Source organism: Stenella coeruleoalba, assembly GCF_951394435.1.
Source record: "Stenella coeruleoalba genome assembly, chromosome: 12".
Lineage (NCBI taxonomy): Eukaryota > Metazoa > Chordata > Mammalia > Artiodactyla > Delphinidae > Stenella > Stenella coeruleoalba.
This window is the reverse complement of record NC_137158.1, coordinates 53,665,728-53,686,043: the sequence shown is the minus strand read 5'-3', so window position 1 is coordinate 53,686,043 and position 20,316 is coordinate 53,665,728. Positions and strand designations below refer to the sequence as shown.

Below are 20,316 nucleotides of genomic sequence, written 5' to 3'. Positions count from 1 at the left end.
GGTGTGACATCTTTATTTAGATATGTTTTATTAGGTAATGCAATAATCCTGATAAATATATAAAACTAAATGGTCCTCACGGCAGAACTGGTGATGGCCAAAAGCAATTCCAAAAGCTTCTAGATTCTTAATGTGAAAAATACAAAGATTCAAACTTTGGTAATGACACAAAGAAAATCACCATATGTAAATCTAGGTTAATATTGATTAGAAAAAGAAAATTTTGTTTACATTTATTGTCATGTTTCTTTTTCCCCTGAGAAACTATTATTAAATTAATGTTATAGGTAATAGATTCCAGTTAACAAATTACATCCACTTACTTCTCTGTTTCCTTTAATTAGTTGCTTTTCCATTTATTTTTTGATGGTATTATGTTGTGTTATTTGATTTTTATAAAGCTTTCTCAGATTTTTAGTAGACAGAGAACAAATCATAGATAAATCCATACATAACTAAACTGAGTATTCTTCAACAATATCTATAAAACCCATATGGACAGATGTTTGCGGTTAAGCAGCTCAAACAAAGGAAGTCATAGTCAGTGAACTGTCCTTAAGAAAGAATTTATAAGATCACAAAATTTAATTTCCTTTCTTATAGTTGTAGTATCACAACAGAAATGAACAAAGAAAACAAAGATAAAACACTATAAAACAAATAAAATTCCAAACTTGTAGCCCAGATTTTTTTATAAGTATGTGGTCTAGTTTGTATATGTATATATCCTTAGTTTAATCAACGAGGGTTTTATTTTCTATGCTAAAAATTCTAAATTACAGTACTCTATGAATAAATAAAATAATTTACAATAAGCTTAGTTTAGAACGCTTTACAAGACTTGGTCTTCACAGTTTCAAAATTCTAAAACATTATTAAAAGAGCATTCTAATTTCAGTATTTATTGATACATATCAGAAAAGAGGTGATTTCTATAGGAAGAGCCTGATCTCGTATATTTCTTTTCCTTGGACTCCAAGGAAAGCACCCTAATATGTTGTCTGAGGTTGGGAAGTGAGCTTCTGTGTTAGGGCACCCAGATATTTTTAGGTGCCTTTTTTTTTCTCTTAGTTTAGTTTCTGTCACGTATCTAATGTTTCACTTACTCTAAATTCCTATAAGCCAGCTTCTAGGTAAATGTCACTGAGCTGACTTGTAATGGTTTTGGAGGGCACAGTTTCACATCTTTGGTCAGAGATGACGTCTGTCATTTACCTAAATTATTAGTTCCTCTTTGAAGAAGTCTGGTAAAAAAAAAAAAAGAATATCATGCTAACCATTTGCAAAATGAGGCCCTAGTCAGTTATCTGACATTTATAGGGGCTGAACTGTGTTTTGGACATAAAGTCCTCCACCTTGTGACTATAATTTAATTTCTCAGTTGTGATGAACCTCTTGCTTTTGGAAGAGAGTTACTGATGTAACTCAGAAACCTTGGGTTTTTATTAATGAGATTCTGAGTGAACAAAAGTAATACTAATCAATTCAGAGGGCAGGATATTTTTAAATGTTCTTTCCCACATATTGGTGAGATCCTATTAAAATACTTAATGCATGGGTTATTTTCCCTTGTGACTTCCATGAGTTTGCCTGATTTTTCATCTAATTCCCATAATGTTCATCTGTAGAACAATGATTATAGAGTCACTCACTTAAAGGGTGAAAATAGCTTATTCTGAATATTAGTAATGAGGTGTGTAGGAAGTCATCAAAATGTGAAATTGAAAATATATCAATGAGTCATCTTTATAAACACATAGTTCTTTTAGTATTTGCTATGAGCAAAGAATTCTGCTAGATTCTAAACCTTACTTAATTAGCATGGTGCAAGAAAAAGAAGTGAAAACTTAATTTTCCCTCTATTTGTTTTTAGATCTAATACCAATAAAGCTGTACTTTATCGACATTGTTTATATTTTTTACTGTATTTTTGACTATAAGACTAAGATTTTGCATATTAAATTGAGTTCTTATAATAGCAATATGAAGTTCAAGATAAAAATACTATGCTTTGTCCTGAGAGCTGTTTTAATTTTTAAAAATATCATCATCTTTTCATCACTGTGTGAGACTTTATACACCACTGGAATTGATCCATTACAGAACAGAGATTCCACATGCCGTGAGCAGTCCTCACAGCTAGAGGCAACGGAGTATGGGCAAAAGGGCACAGAAGACATGTATTGACTCATGACTCATGTCATGTATCAGTATAGAAAGCTGCTCCTTAGGAGGAAATATTCCACAACCCATAAACTATGAAGAATTCAGAGTGAATAATTACATATTCACCCAGGCCTGAAACATCAGTAAATGTTTCTTTTCTGCAAGAGTAGGTACAGGTTGAAAATGTTAATTTTGAAATATTGAATAAAAAAAGATCATAGTTACAAATAGCAGGGAAGATAAAGAGATCAGGACACAATGCCAAACATTCCAGGTTCTGGAGGATAATATTAATATACAACATTTATTGAGGGCTCAAGATATGGCAGGCACTGTTCTAAATATTTGCCTAGTTTTGTTAACTCATAATCCTCCCTCAAACCTTATGAGGTAGATACTATAATTGTTAGGCTGTGGCAGATCTTATTGTCCAAATATGATTACAGTGACCTCTCTCAGGCCACATGCTCTTCTACAAGGTAATTTGCCACTCCCTCCATCAGGATGGGGAGTCTAATTCTTCACCTCATGAATCTGGGACTTCCAAGCCTAGGTCATAAAAGCCTTGCAGCTTCCTCTTGGGTCTCTGAGAAGGGACCCTCCTGGAATACTCTTGCCCTCCAAGGTAAGCTTCCATGCTAGAAGAAGTCCAAGGTACGTGGAGAGGTCACGAGTAGGTGCGTAGGCACTCTGACTCACCCCAGGCTGAGCCCCCAGTGGTAGCTGCCACCCATGTGAATGAGCCACCTTGGATGCCCAGTTCAAATGACTCCAGCTGCAGCTCCAGCCATCATCTGACGGAGCTCCTAAAGCCAGAACCACATGGCTGAGGCTCGAGCAACACACAGAACCCTGAGAGATAGTAAATTGTTGCTTGAAACCACTAACCTTAGGGGTCCATATATTAAAACAACCAACTAGATCGCACTCCCATTTTACAGACAGGGAAGCTGAAGCTGAAGGTTAAAAGATTTACCCAGGGCTTCCCTGGAGGCGCAGTGGTTGAGAGTCCGCCTGCCAATGCAGGGGACGCGGGTTCGTGCCCCGGTCCAGGAAGATCCCACATGCCGCGGAGCAGCTAGGCCCGTGAGCCATGGCCGCTGAGCCTGCGCGTCCGGAGCCTGTGCTCCGCAACGGGAGAGGCCACAACAGTGAGAGGCCCACGTACCGCAAAAAAAAAAAAAAAAAAAAAAAAAAAAGATTTACCCAATGTCCTACTAAAAAGTGGAGTTTCTAGGACTGGAACATAGGTAACAACTCTCAGCCTTTACCCTATACTCTCCCTACACCATTCTAGAAAATATTCCGTGTTGTTACCAGCAGTGACAGAGCTGTGAACTGCATGGATGACTCTGACGGCCTTCTGTGGCAATTCTTCTGCTCCTAAATAACATCCCTTCCTTTTTTCTATTGACAATGACTTGATTTTTTTTTTCTTTTCTGCTGAAACATTGGAGTTGGACAGGGAAATTAAAATGGCAAATCTGATACAGCTTTGAAAAATACAGTACATAAATTACTATCACATTAAGATGATTACAGCATAGAAATGACAGTCAAAAGTAATGAGAAAAGACCTCTTTTCTAGAGAGTAAAGCAATTATCCTGCACGATTGCAAGTTGGCTGTAAATCTAAGATACACTGCCTGCCTGCTTCTTACACAGATCTGGTGTTTCTGTGTCATTGTTATGTTACTTAATGATACCAATTATTTAAAAAATTAAGCACAGGGTACTCATGACATGTTATTTATTATATCCAAGTGGAGACGATTTCTACTTTTCTTCAGGGTAGCACAGCCATTCACGACTCCTTCTCATGCCTTTCATATTTTCCCTGAAGCTGTACTTTTTTTATGCTAACACTTTTAGTGGAAATTTCTGACATAAAAAATTAAAAAGGTCAATTTTATGATGAAGCACAGTAGCTTAGGTATTCTAAATGGCACCCTAGACTAAAGAATCGAATTGCTTTTTCATAGCACAATTCTCTCAAGTGCCCACACTGCACACTGGCCTAGACAGAGACCAGGAAGCATCTCTCTTCTGTTTCAAGGTCCACTGGGACTTCCTGAGATGAGTGAAGCCATAAAAAAATAGAAATCACCTGGAGCCTGTGAAAATTATAATCGAGTAAAACTTACAGTTACGACAATCTTAATCCGTCTGTCTCTGTGTATTCGCCTCATGTTTTGTCACCTGTTTGGTCACAGGTGTACTTTTAATCAAGTTAGAGATGGCACAACCCCACCAATCTAAGACTTCTGAGTGCAGGACACAGATGTCACTTCCGGCCCATGTAGATTGACCAGCTGCAGAGATGGGTTACAAGTCCATGTACTGCCAGGGTGTGAGATACAGGAATTTAAAGGGCAGGACAAACTGAGGGCCTGGGTTCTTCCCAGAGGAAGTATTTTCTGAAGTAATCTTGTTCTGATTTCTGTTAGTACACAATAGAAATAGTACTATCTGTATACTTTAGAGGAACAATAAAATTTAGCAATTTGGGGTAGAAATAATACAGGTAAGAAAAGTTAGCTTAAGTGCTCTAAATAGCAAATGCCTGTTAACCTACATTTATTTTGTGGGCCTGAAATCCTGCATTAGTTTCTGCTGGAGTTCATAAAAGCGTTGTTTATGCAAGTAAGTATTAAAGTGTCATAATGTTTACCATTTAGGAGAGCTCTTGTGTAACAGAGACATGTAAGTGTACTTATAACTGCAATATAAAAAACAATAAGTATTTCATATGATGGAAAAATTATGAGCTAAGAACTCAGGATCTATGTTAGGTATTACATGGTTAATGAGCCATTAGATTAGAAATCTATTCAGTAACCAAGGAGTAAGCCAGAGACATTATCTAACTAATTTAATTATATTTATCAACACAGAACATTTTTTTCCTTATTTTTCTTCTGATTCCCACACATTCTGCCACTATTATATTTATTGCCTTTGAACAGTCACCTCTGAGTGCATTCTGAAATCTAGTTGATTGGCTTTGGTCAGCATAAGGTCTAGGAATTCTGCCGAAGCTCAGGTTATGTGTTCTGACTATTAGACTTCTAGTGATTTTACTGCAGTTTAATTTTAAAAAGCTTTTCAAGACTTAAGAAAGCCCCAGGAGAAAACTGATTAATATTATGAGTTCTAGTTTATAATGGAGGTGACAGAGGTGATGTGAAAGTAACTCACTGAAGGTCATGCAATGAGTCAATAGAAAAGATTCCTTTTTTTTTTTTTTTCTTTAAAGCCTTGTTTGCTTACTGAGACACTAAGTCCCAAGTGAGCCTGTTTGGAACGCACATTCATAAAAGTGACAAAGAAAGAACAATGGCCCAAATAAGTCCTGGTTCTGCCAGCTATTGAGCAAGTTACCTAAATTGTTTAATTTCAATCTTCTTGACCTATACACCTACTGCTAGTTTTTTTTCCCTGCACAAAATTCTACACCCCCTTTTACTTTTTTGTATATATGTACAATCAAGCCCATGAGATAACATCAGTTTCTTTGGGTCTTAAGAACAGACCTAAAAGAGGTTGTAGTTTCAGCAATTTAACTTGTTGGGGTGACAGTTAAGTGTTTCTGTTGCAAGGGATTTATTTTGTTTCCCATGATAATGGCCTAAGAAAGGCCTGATGTCAGGCAGGAGAGAGGAACCCCCATTATCTTTTCTGGAAGACAGCGAATCTGGGGGCACATTTTCAATCCCATAGGCCTCAGGACACTGGAGGTAGCCCATCTAGGACACAAGGTAGGGAGAAAACTCTGAAGAAAACCAGTTTGTCTTTGGCTTCCTTTCCTATATAAGCCTATGTGTTCTTTGAGTCCTCCTCCTTTAGCAAAATTTGCCCTCCATTTTCATCTTTTTAATGAGATTCTACAATGGGGTATTTTTTATGCATCATAGTATTCTGATAGTAAGTTCTCTCTCAAGTCACAAGGCAGGTTGCCCAGAACCCTCCAGGACTTTTGGTTTAGTATGGACATGGTCTAGGATTTGGTTATTAAGATGGGAACACTGTACTTTGTAAACGCACAGAACAGTATTTAACCCTCCTGAAGCTCTCACGAATCAATAGGTGGGACTGCATTAAAAATATTTATAAGGGAGTAATGTAATGTTTATATTTTATCTGAGATTCATTCCATTGTGCGGGTAAGAGTAGACTTGCCCCCCAAAACTCCTCTGTGAGTTTAGGAAGCTGGGATTCTGGGCTGGTCCACCTCTCTGACATATGCATGTATCTCAATCTTCTGCAGAATAAATTATTTTGAGAAGCAGGAGTAGGGAGGGCAGTTTATTCATTCTTGACAGATCACAAGGTATTGTCCATATTGACAATCTTTTTTCTGGGCAGGCTGTAGTAGCGGTAAATCTTACTAACCTGGTCAAAGTCAAATGAAGACATTAAGAGAAACAGAGCACAGTCCTTCCATGCACCACTGAAAAAACACTGTCCAGAAAAGGGGGGTGGGGCAGAGATGTTCAAAGGCATATGTTGCATATTACAAAGTTCTACTAGAGTAAAACAAAACAAACCCGACTCAAAAAAAAGATGAAACTTCTATTCACCTATTCATATATTTCAGGTAAAACAAAATTCAAATGTTTTTATTAAATCTACTGGCACTTTTAGCTGGCTCTGCAAATATAGTCTTTACTCCTGTCAATAAATATTCATGTTAATTTTCTGGGTAAAAAATCAATTTCATGCTAGCAGAATACTGTGGAATGCGGTTAGATTAAACTATGGCTCCCGGCTACACGTTTCCAGCACCAAAAATAACCATATGGTGTTGAATGTGTGCAGGTCACTCTGGAGATTTACTGTAATTATGTCATGATGTACTTATTGTTATGGATTCAGCAGCCTTTCTTGCCTCTTACCTGCTTTGTTCAAGAGCAGCTGCTGGCTTCAAGCTGTTGTCTGTTTCCAGCACAGAGGCTGAACGAAGAAATGCTTTCTAGGGAAGTCATGTTCCAAAGCAGGAACAGCAACAATAAAGGGATTCAACGGGGGGACATAAAGTTCACTGGGCAAAAGTCTAGTAATTAGCCGGTGCTAATTTAATACTGCCAGTTCCAATCGGTAAATAACACTGCCTATGAAACTTATGCAGAGTTGAAAGGGATGGGGGATGTATTTAGTGGACAGAAGAATAGAATACTGCTTGTGGAGTGCCTGATTGTGATGGTTTCATTAAATCGACTGCATGAGTGAGCTTCAACTACTATTTCTACTCACCGTGTGTGCCAGGACAGCAGAATCGTGGATGCCAGGGTGCAGAACATTTCATAATTTTTTGCTAGATAATCCTCAGTAAAGATATGTATATAATCACACACACACATACTTTAACTACGCATCATACATTAAGTGTTCATATATGCAAGTAGAAGTGCTTTTAAGCAAGTGCCTAAAACGCTTGATAGAATAGTATGTATGAGATGCAGATTTATGGTAATTATTTTGGATTACTGACTTTCTGGCAATAGTATCTGTTTCCCCCCTTTTGTTTCTTTAATGTGTTTTTAAATTGGTTTTAAAAATGTACCTTTATTCATACAGTTTACCAGGAAGTAGGTAGGACTGAAACAGATGCAACTCAGGGGACTTTATTTCTCCCACCAAGTCCCCCTGGATTCTTAGGGTTCTTGTCCACCGGCCCTTAGACAGGAAGTATACAAATAATGGGGGTTATAAGGAATGATGTGCCCATGTGTCCATGTCCAGTGTCTCTGGACCCCTCTGGCTCCTCCTGGCATGTCCCCCTCAGAGCACTTCCTATGCTCCAGTCACACAAACGCTGGCCTTTCTCCTTCCCCTTTACCTGCTGCTCCTGGGTAACTCTTCTCACCTTCAAGACTAAGTCAGGGGAACCTTCACCGCTGATTTCCTAATCTCAAGTGGGTTAACTGTTCCTTATCTGAGTTCCCCTATTTTCTGGGCTTTTTCTATACTACTACTTATCACATCACTTTGTAATATTTGCTTTCAACCTGGAATATACTCCTTAGGGCAGTATATTGTATATTTGTATACAAAATGATGCTTTTCTATGAATGTGACTTGAGAGAGATGTACAGTGTAAAGTACAGGCTAGATCGTGGATCGTGATTCCCTAACCACCTGCATTGTGACGTGGACCCCCTCATTGTAATGAGTTTAAATTACACTAATTGCTCCAATTAATAGGTTGGGTATTTAAACGATTATGGTTCCCATATCAAATGCATAGTTTATCTTGGGTTAACACTGGAGTCTGCTCCACATGAATGATTTTTTCATAGTAAGTGATTATAATATATAGGGTCCTCAAGGCCTTCATCATAATCATTAAAAATCTTAGTCTCTATGAGAAAAATAACCATCTTAAGTTTTTTAAATTACTTTATTTCATTCCCACTTGACTCACTTAATTTTATGTTTACTTTAGATTATGATATGAGGGAGGGTCAAATAGCACCTTTATGAGAATATGAATACTTTAACTCAATGACTATTATGTCATCTACAAATTTGAAGTCGTTTGCATAAAAATCTGAGAAGAATAGAAAAGCTATTTTTGCGTACTCCTTCCACCCTACTTTTACACCTTATAAAAATATTAAAAAGTAAAACTAGAATGGAATATTACTTTACTGATGTATTAGTAAATTATAATTTACTAGTTATACTAGGAGTTAAGCCAGTATTTCAAAGAAAGGCAAATGTATTAGTAAATGTAGTACATTTTATAATAGAGGTGGTTTTAGATCCCTTTAATAACAGATAGTTAAATACTCAGTTTTGTCCAAATAACACTTGACAGATTTTTATCCTGTACCTTTAAGTTCCAAAATATAACAAACTGCATTTTGATCATCTGATGACTCTAGGGCAATTGTAGTACACCAGACATAGGAAAGAGGTTAGAAAGCTGTGATCCAAGTCCTTTAAGATTTATATTCAAAAGAGAAACTATAAAGCACACTTGAATTTTTATCATGTGCTTTTTCCCACTGTGTGTTTCCTGACTGTGCTTCTTCTGTGTTACAAGAGGAGGTGAATATCTCGGAGCTGAAAAATCAAATAGGTCAAATTTTTCAATGGATAATGCTGGGTGTGTAATTTTTCCCCATCCTTTTGTGGCAGGGTGGACTTCCTGAAGGGGTAGACATGAAAAGGAAGCTTGCATAATGCAGAAGGAAAAAGAGAAATGTAAAGTTAGTGAATTGATGTAGGAACCAGAGCCTACACAGCCTGAAAACAGGGAACAAAGATGGAAACAACATAAGAGGCCATGGCCCTGAGTTTGTCTGAACTCCTAGGGGAGGCGCTAGTCTGAAAGGCAAAAAAAATGTGAAAAATTTAAATTTTATACAGGAGTGACAGGGAGCAAACACAAAATTTGGGGACTGGAAGGCAAGAAAGCTGGTTTTGGCAGCAGTATTTTGTGCTGATTGGAAAGGAGATAGATTGAGAGCAGCGAGGTTAAATAGAAATTAAGTTGAAGTAGTTCAGGAGTGCAGTGATGAGAGTGAAGATCGCCATCTGGTCAATGGGGATGGAGGGGCTCTTTCTACCTTTTGGTAGCAGTGATCCGGGATTTTTGGACAATCTGAATGAAGCATAAAAAATATGGAGGTAAAGACAAGCTTAATTCCACGCTTGGAATAAAAGTAATGTTTCCTACAGTGCAATTTGGAAAGGGGGGGTGTTGAAAGGGAAATATAAAAAGTCACAAGTTTATCTGCAGCCATTTTTTTGCATCCTTTTCTTTTGCAAGAAGTTGGGAGAGTAGGATAAGGTAAATAGATGGGGGGTCTTAAATATTTGATTCTGAAATGACAGGCAAAAGGAAGTTATGTGACAATATGAATACAGTTCTTAGGAGGAAAAGTGCAACTACAATGTATAGAATAACAGAACAGAAGAGGAGGGAGTGGAGTCAGTATCTTTGAAAAGAAAGCAGTTAAAACCACGCAGGTGAGACGGGAAGAGACAGCAAGGGTGGCAACAGGGAGGAAGGCTCAACCTGAGTTGCATCGTAGATGAAGAAGAGGTAGGAGGAGCCCAACTGGAGCAAAAAGGGACAGGGAAAAAAATTCTCTTAAGGTTGAAAGGGCCTGAGGAACAAAAACAAGTGTGGCTCAAAAAAAGATACATTCAAACTCAAAAACAGAGTGAAAAGATATAAATGTAAAATCTGTTGAGGTAAAGCACTGAATGTGATAAAAGAATGACACTTGGCTATATTGTTATTTCTGTTAGCATTTGGAAAACAGCAGGAAAAAAATTAACAGAAAATCAGTGATATCATTAAATTGGGGACATTAGAAATGTTTTGTATCCAGAGGATACTCACACTCAGGGTAGAGGAAAATTAACCTGTGATGAAGAAAGTTAGTTATTAAATTGTCTTCCAAAAGAGTAATGGTCAGTTGACTGCTAGAAACAAGAAAAGAAGAAGAATTAATCAGTGATAAAGGGGCAGGATTTGAATAAAAGGAAGTTCTATAAGATACTGCAGACAGACTCCAGGAGGGTCCCCATGATTCTTCCCTCCTCACATTTATGGCTTTGCATAGCTTTTGAGTGTGGCCTCAACCTGCTTCTAGCCAGTAAAATACAGTGAAGGTGATGGGATGTATGTGATTACATATTCATGATTAGCTACATAAGATTGTAGGGCCTGTCTTGCAGGAGTCTCCCTCTTGCTTGCTGGCTTTAAGAAGCAAGCTGCCATGTTGTAGGCTGCCTATATAAGGCAGTGTCTTAATCAGTTCGGGCTTCTATAACAAAGTACTGGGAGGCTTATAACCAACATAAGTTTATTTCTCACCGTTCTGGAGGTTGGAAGTCCCAGATCAAGGTGCCAGCATGGTTGGGTTCTGGTGAGGGCCCTCTTCTGGGCTGCAGACAGCCAACTGCTTGTATCCTCACATGGTTGAGAGCACAGAGAGCTAGAGCAAGCCCTCATGTCTCTTCTTTTTTTTTTTTTTTTTTGCGGTACACAGGCCTCTCACTGCTGTGGCCTCTCCCGTTGTGGAGCACAGGCTCCAGACGCGCAGGCTCAGCGGCCATGGCTCACGGGCCCAGCCGCTCCGCGGCATGTGGGATCTTCCCGGACCGGGGCACAAACCTGTGTCCCCTGCATCGGCAGGCGGACTCTCAACCACTGCGCCACCAGGGAAGCCCTCCATATAGGAATTTTTAAAAATTGTGCGTTTGTATCTTTTTGCTAGGCACAATGATAACCACTTTCCATACGTTTTCACTTTGACTTCCCCAAATTCTTTTTTATTACCCCCATTCTAAAAGATGAGAATGCTAATGTTAGAGGATATTCATATTTACCAAGTACACAGAGCTATTGTGTGTCAGAGCTATGATTTGCATCTAGATCTGTCTGATTACAAAGTTCATGCTATTAACTGACAGCCTCTGTGGGAAGATGTAATGATTGGAGAATAGTTCAGGCTAGAAATAAACTTTGCCTTTATGGATTCCTGAGGAAGCCAGGGCCAAGCAAAGCTTGGAATAGGATCTATGAGTTTTACATATAATCAGTGTGAAATATTGAAATTCCTAGAGGACACTAAAATCATGTATGTCATATCTCTTATACCTGTTTCTAGTTTGTTAGGTCAAGGCTCTACTACCTTTTTTTTTTTTTTGGTCCACACCACACAGCTTGTAGGATCTCAGTTGCCCAACCAGGGATTGAACCCAGGCCCTTGACAGTGAGAGTGCAGAGCCCTCACCCCTGGACAGCCAGGGAACTCCCTCTAGTAACTCTTCATATCACCTCAGGTTAGGGTTTATTCTCCCTATTTTGGCTTTTTTTATGCAAAAGCATCTTTCTTGAAATCACTTCACTTCCACAGTGGGTTGATCAGAAAATTCTCTAAAATCTCGTTCAGTTTCTATGTCCTATGTTGTATGACTCAGTTGATTTGCTTTGCATAACTTCTTGCAAACAACTCCACATATAATATGGTTTACAAGTCTTTAGTGTTCAGTTTTGAACAACGACAAATTGATCATACTTTGAGAAATCACTGCATTAAACAATCACATTTCATATTTAATGTATCTTTTACTACTAATTATAATTATTCTTTGCCTTTTAGCTTAAAGTTGAATCCTTCACCTCTCCACAAGAACTGAAATAGGCAGAACCTTTATGTTGCTCAGCTCTCTGTAGCAGCCTTCCATATGTTTACTTCAAGTCACTTGTGACATGAGAAATATTCCAAGTACTTAGTTATTTACTTAATTTGCCAGTCTCTCATCTTCAGAAGCCCCCAACCTAGTGGATTTTAAACCTCTAAACAGATGTCCAGACATATCAGGAACTAAGAAATATGGTTAAGTGACTGGCTGGCTAATGAAAAAGGCTGGAGACAGAGATGGGGAGCATACTGTGAAAACCGCTGTGTGTCAGACTAAGGAACTTGTATTTTCACCCTCTTGGCTAGAAGCAACCCATTGCAAGGATTAAATTCATCAAACTTTCATTCTTGTTTCTCTTTGATGGGCTTTTTATATTTTATGAAATTTCTGTCTATTCACTGCCCCCCGCCAAATGCTTCAAAATAATATACGATGGGAACTGTTTTTCAGCATTTTGCTTTTGCCAAGGCAGTGGTTGTCAAACTTTACTGTGCAGCAGAATCACCTAGAGGAGTTGTTAAAGAAGTCAGAAAGAGAGAGACAAATGCCATATGCTAACACATATATATGGAATTTAAGAAAAAAAAAATGTCATGAAGAACCTAGGGGTAAGACTTGGACTAGAGAATGGACTTGAGGATATGGGGAGGGGGAAGGGTAAGCTGTGACAAAGCGAGAGAGAGGCATGGACACTACCAAACGTAAGGTAGATAGCTAGTGGGAAGCAGCCGCATAGCACAGGGAGATCAGCTCGGTGCTTTGTGACCGCCTGGAGGGGTGGGATAGGGAGGGTGGGAGGGAGGGAGACGCAAGAGGGAAGAGATATGGGAACATATGTATATGTATAACTGATTCACTTTATTATAAAGCAGAAACTAACACACCATTGTAAAGCAATTATACTCCAATAAAGATGTTAAAAAAAAAAAAAAAGAAGATTGCTGGGCCCTGTCACACCGTTTCTGATTTAGTGGTCTGGGGAGAGGGTCTGAGAATCTGCATTTTTAACAAGTTTCCACGTGCTGCTGATGTTCCTGGTCCAAAGACCACATTTTGAGAAACCCAGTGCTCAGGAATATCCACTGCAAGTCATTAGGCTGTTAACTGCAGTTCTGTATTTTTTTAAATGTAAAATATTTTCAGTAGCTTCATGCAAATATAAAATTTCAAGCAGACATATAGTTATTATCTTATTGCCTTTGAAGATATCAGATTGCAAGTGTAACCAGTCTTATGGAATTGGTACATTTCTGAAACTATTCATATGTTGAATTCCATTTTACATCACTAAGGAAACAAACTTTTGGTTGAATTCTCAAGAGAGAAAAAAATATTTTATGGTATAAATGCTCACCCCTAATTTGCTTGTTTGAATGCTTTTATCATTTTGAAACTTAATGGCTTCTTACTGTGGGGACTCACTTATAAAGAGCCCATTCTTCTTTAGAAATGAAGTGATTTTTACCGGATCACAGGGAGCCCCAACTTTCTACAAAACTCTCAGAGGGAGCCAGAACCTTGTGGGCTTTGTCATTTACTGCCAAGTCCCAGATCTCTCTGCATAGAGACTGTTTTTCGCAACTTGCTGTGAATAAGAACAGCTGCCCCTTTTGTCTTTGCTTTTGAAGGCAGTACATATGCTTGCGTGATTGAACAGGGGCTGGTGTTGGCTCTTCATGTGCTAAAGCAGGAGGAAGATCAAATCTGGTACATACCCTCTGGTCAAGTACCCACCCACAAGGCTAATTAAAATGTGTGATGGACATTGTGACACATGACTCTTTTTGAATTATGGTTTCCTCAGGGTATATGCCCAGTAGTGGGATTGCTGGGTCATATGGTAGTTTTTTTTTAGTTTTTTAAGGAACCTCCATACTGTTCTCCATAGTGGCTCTATCAATTTACATTTCTACCAGCAGTGCAAGAGGGTTCCCTTTTCTCCACACCCTCTCCAGCATTTATTGTTTGTAGATTTTTTGATGATTTTGATGATTTACAATAGCCAGGACATGGAAGCAACCTAAGTGTCCATCAACAGATGAATGGATAAGGAAGATATTACTCAACCTTAAAAAGAAATGAAATTGAATTATTTGTAGTGAGGTAGATGGACCTAGAGTCTGTCATACAGTGAAGTAAGTCAGAAAGAGAAAAACAAATACCGTATGCTAACACATACATATGGAATCTAAAAAAAAAAAAGGGTTCTGAAGAACCTAGGGGCAGGACAGAAATAAAGACGCAGACATAGAAAACGGACTTGAGGACACGGGGAGGGGGAAGGGTAAGCTGGGACGAAGTGAGAGAGTGGCATGGACATATATACACTACCAAATGTAAAATAGATAGCTAGTGGGAAGCAGCCACATAGCACAGGGAGATCAGCTCGGTGCTTTGTGTCCACCTAGAGAGGTGGGATAGGGAGGGTGGGAGGGAGACGCAAGAGGGAGGGGATATGGGGATATATGTATGCATATAGCTGATTCACTTTGTTATACAGCAGAAACTAACACAACATTGTAAACCAATTATACTCCAATAAAGATGTTAAAAAAAAAATGTGCTGGGCTGCTGCTGGGCTCTCACACACTACCCTCTAGATGGGGTTCCTGCCTTTCATGTGGAATCGGCTTGGTAGACCCATTACCAAACTCCCTTCTTCCAGTGAACTCTATGCAAAAGAAAAAGGAAAATAGCTTCTCTGAATGGGGGAACTATTGACATGTGGCAGCACAGGAGTGACAGAGATTCAGATCTGTATAAAGAGATAATTCAGACAAATATAGGCAATGTAAAGAAGTCTCATTAAAAAGTCCACATCGAAATACCGAGACTTATCTTGTCACCCACAGGAATAGAAGTTTCTGTTTTCCATGATCACATTAAATGGGACAGGAACATATAATCCTTTTTCTGCTAATGGGATGTGACTCCAGTAGTGAATTAACACTTTCTTCTTATGGTTCATTCTGATTCAGTAAATGGCACAGGTGATATTTCACCTGTCAAGTGTTTACTTATGTTTGTTCCAAAATGTGTTGAGGAAGAGGGTGGGTGGGAAATCCAGGCTGATCTTGATCAGAGAACAGAGTGTATTCTCTACTTAGAGCTGAACATTTATCATGACATATGCTGGCTGCACAGTCAAAGCTTATCGCCGCCCACAGCTTCCGAAGCACGACAGGATAGCTCTGCGGGGGGCCGCTTCCTCCGCAGATGCGGTTTGATACGTCAAGGGCAGGACCTGAGTAAAGTGGAGGTAATACATTCAGCTGGGCCTTCTTTGTGTGAGTGACGGGGGAGGCTTTATTAATTCGACCTCATAAAATTTTTTAAAATGCTTATTTAATCCAGTTTATCGTTCTCTGATGAGAACTGGTCATAATTTCAAGTTGGAATAAATCAATCTTTATATTAGAGAACATTGATTTATATTGACCCTAAAACATAGATCAAGAGGAGAAATTTCATTCAAGTCAGCACATCGTGTTTATATTTTATCACAGGTGTTGGGAGTCTTTTTCCCTCTGGACTGAAGTGACTTTAAATACTACTTTGCTTACACAATTCTTTATAAGACTTAATTCTGAGCTGACACAATATTGTCCTATGGTTGTGAGTTCCTACAAAGATATTGGTGTCTACTGTAAGAACGTTATGTCACATAAGCTTAAAGTTAATATTTCAGCTAATAAAAGATTTTTAATGTTATGCCCCCAGTCAAACGTTGTGACTCTTTTATAAGTCATAAACAAATTGCTACTGTGACCACTTTCAAGTGTATGGTGTCAGCATCTCTTTAAAATAGACTTTTTGAAATTTTCTAACTTATGACTATAACATTCCCCATTCTACACTGGACACTAATTATTAAAATTTGGTATCTCGCTGATCATAGCTCTCTGGCTATTTCTTTTCTTTTTTTTCTTAACATCTTTATTGGAGTATAATTGCTTTACAATGGTGTGTTAGTTTCTGCTTTATAACAAAGTGAATCAGTTATACATATACATATATCCCCATATCTCTTCCCTCTTGCGTCTCCCTCCCTCCCACCCTCCCTATTCTGGCTATTTCATGATTAGCCATTTCTTGATAATTTGTCCTCTGAATCTGTTCACCATTTTATTTAAGTGTGTCACCAATAATTTTTATTCCTAAAAGAAAACTTGGATTAATACATGTATATAAATGCTTTGGGGATTGAAGTAAATCTTAGCTTTCTTGAAGGATATGCATGTGGTATCCTTTGCCAGTGTTTGCTCTCCTCTCTACATTTCTCTGACATTTCCCTTGCCTTTCCTGTCATTGTTCTCCTCCCTCTGTTCCTTTCTTTCACTATGTTTCTCTTTCCTGCAAGTTTGTCTGCTTCACTGGTGCTCAAGATATCAAGACTGAATTTCAATGATCTCTCGAGCCTTTATTTCCATTTCAGCTTTCTCACCTGTTTATAAGTGAGGTGCTTAGAAGGCTAGAATTACAAGAAACATGGAATCTTTTCTCACATGGAAAGGAAACCAGAGGGATTCTAAATTATATCCAATTATAGATTTTCCAAGCATTCATTTTCTCTATCCCCATATGTCTCAATCTCCTCTCTTCATTCCCATCTATGGGAATGCATATGCAGCAGAGCACATACACTGTGCATATACCGTGGCCATAAGCAAAGTAACCAGAAAGCAGCAACATCAACAACATAATTACCCCCTCTGAAAATGACATCATTCTATAGCAAGCATCAGTGAAAGGCTGCAAAGACATTTATCTGAAAATACCAATTAAATTACTAGATTAACAATATACCAACATGATGCATCAAACCCTTATTCTGTGAACTTAGAAGATTTGAAAAACATGTAGTCTACATTCATTCAGAGATGTTCTTCTTTCTACATAACATTTTCCCAAAAAGGAAGTAGAAGACAGTCCACTGGTGTGATCTCTATTAAACAAGATGATATTCTTAGGTGGGAAGCAGGAAGGATGGATAAAGGATGTTAAAACAAATTGCTACTGCTTTATAGTTGGCCTTGAAAATAAATAATATGTAAATAGAGCTCTAGGTCAGATTTCTTATAGTGCTAACAAAACAGTAGGTGAATAACTGAAACAATATAAGGATTTGGAAGAATATAGGGCTGTAGAATATGACTGGGTTCTAGCTTAGTCTCAACCACTAATTGATGGGCCGGCAAAATGAAGGTTTTTGATAGATATGCAACAAGGAAATTTGTATTATTGGGTTCTTATTTCTATACACAGACACCTTACTCACTGTTAAATTGCTTCTTAATCAAGGTCATTAACTAGAATACAGTCACGTGTCAAGAAATGTGCAAAAACACCTTCAGGATCTAGAACAGTTCACCAATCCTATGCACTTTGTTCATGGGGGGGGGGCCCTTATTGTGACCCAAAAGTGAATTATTGTTTTTTTAAATAATTCTGATGATCTCAGTTTTCCTATCCACGGAAGACTAAAAATAACATATAGAAGCTGGAGAAGCAGAAAAAGATAATTTTGGTCAAATGAGGCAGACGAAACTCAAATGCAAGGAGAGTTCAATTTAGAAAATTTATCATAATTAACCACACTCTTAACAAAGAAAGAAGAGAAGGAAACTTGACTTGATAAAGAGTATAATACAAAAAAAAAAAAAGCAAAACAAACCCAGGAAGTATCATCCTTAATACTAAATTTTAGAGCATTTACAGTAAAGGCCAGAACAAGACAAACATGCCAGATTCCTGATAATAGATCTATAGTTCATTATCATGCTGGCAAATAGAAGAAGACCACACAAAGATGTAAGGTCAAAGGAAAAGAGAGGAAGGAAACATTATTATTATTTGCAAATGATATGTCCACCTACACTGAAAATCCAAGAAAATCTACAGGCATGCCTTCAGAGCAACAGGATTCATCAAGGCTGCTGGACACAAAATCAAAATTATTCCTAAATCTCAATATTTACAGTTGGAAAAAGTAATAGAATTAAAAAAAAATCAAGTTCATAGTTGTAATAATATCTCAGGTACCTAGAGAGGTTCCCTGGGTACAATAAGAGCTGTGCTAGTCTTTAATGGAGATAATTATTAAATTCATTGTGTTATATAAAAGAAGACTTGAAAATTATACAGCTGTGACATTTATAGTTGGAATAATCAATGACACAAATAATGTCTCTCTGCTCAACACTGTAAGATATTATTTATTCCTTAATCAATTTTTAAAGTTAGTGCAACTTCCAATAGTGTTTTTCATAGAACTTGATGCACTAATTTAAAATTCATATGGAGGAATGAAAGCCTATGAAGAACCACTTGATTCTGAAGAAGAAACAAGAAGTGAGCACTTCCCCTATCAGATATCAAAACATATTATAAAGCTATAATAATTAAAGAAGTCAGGCATAAATACAAGGATAGTCAAAAGATCAGTAGAATAGCATAGAGAGCCTGGAAAGAAAGCATATGGGTAAATGAAAATAACAGAATTAGCAACCAGTGGGGAAATAAAGGATTGTTCACTAAATGATTTTAGGACAACTTTCTATTCTTATGGGAAAAATCAATTAAGTATTGTTCAAACATCACACTAATAAAGAAAAGTAAATCTAAAATAAAGAGGTAAATGTGAAAAGCAAATGTTTAGAATATTTGTTTTAGAATAAATATAGGAGTGTATTTTTGAGATATCTAGGTGGGTAAAATCTTCCTTAAGTAAGGTTTAAAAAGCACATGTCTTAAAGGAATATATTTGATAAATTTGACCACATCAAGATGGAAGACACAACAAAGCTAAGGGAAAGACTGGAATAGTAATAATCTCAAAAAGATGGCTTTTCAGAATATTATTTTAAACTAACAAATATTTTTCAAAACTTGAAAAATAGACAAAAGGTATGACTAAAGAGTTCACAGAAAGTAAAACCTGAATTTCTGCAAAGCACATGGAAAGATCCTCATGTTTCTGAGTAATTAAGGAAATACAGATTTAAACAAGGTGACAGTGCCACCGCTAGATTACTGAGAAATTTGAAAGTCTAACTTCTCTTAGCTTTTAAGGTCCTTGAGAGGAGGAGAGCTACGTTAGGATTTGTCTTGGTTTTGATCGTTTCCTAATTGACCTATAGGCATTTAGAGGCATCAGTCAGCTGCACACTACACGGTGGGAGGTAACAAGAAAGGACAGATGAAAAAAGAAGATGGTAGTGATGACGCAGGGGATGAGCCAGGAGCTTGGGAAAGGAAAATGCCAGTGCAGGCCTATTTTTAGGAAAATCTCCAAATTGGGCCTGATATAAAGCTGGCACCAGATGTGTAAAGATTTTTTTCCTTCTGAAGGGACCTGAAGAATGACCAATGTTTTTAATAAGGATAATCAAATCTTGCTAAACTCTTCCCAAGATCCCTATATACTGAAAATAAATGACTAATACAGAGAGCTTCATCTAGTTGGAGGTCACTTTTTTTATTCTCCTTTGACTCTTGTTTCTTATCTATTTAAAGACTTGCTCTTTGACTACAAAATACAGCAAAATAAAAGTGAAATGTGATTACATCATGGGTGGAATTTGAAATCAAATTGCATCATGGGCCTGCAGTCTTACCCCAGACAGAGGATATAAAGGGTCATTGTAGGTTTCCCTTTTGCTGGATTGGAGCCTGGGCAAACCTGCTGAGACAGGGGTTTGAGGGTATGATCTTCTTTCTTTTTCCAGCCAGAGTGAACAGTGCCATCTCTGGAATATGGGAGCAAATCCCCCAGCCAACTGGAGGTTCCTAACTTTGGCCTGAGATGTTACGGGGGTAAAAATGATCATTGACTGTGTTGAACACTTCAGCCAGTCTCTGTTCTTGGTGTTTTGAAATGTCCATATATTTTCAATTAAATAAAGTACTGTCTGGCTCAGAGAAGAGAGGCCTTTCCAAGATTGGCAGATTAAAAACCAGTTAGTTGGACACACTTGCAGAGTT

General features: G+C 37.8%; 1 protein-coding gene across 1 annotated transcript in view; it reads right to left on the bottom strand.

Annotated features, from left to right (window-relative positions):
- NKAIN2 (sodium/potassium transporting ATPase interacting 2) overlaps positions 1-20,316 on the bottom strand; it is a 966,228-nt gene that overhangs the window by 113,168 nt on the left and 832,744 nt on the right. The gene's annotated exons all lie outside the window — the stretch shown is intronic.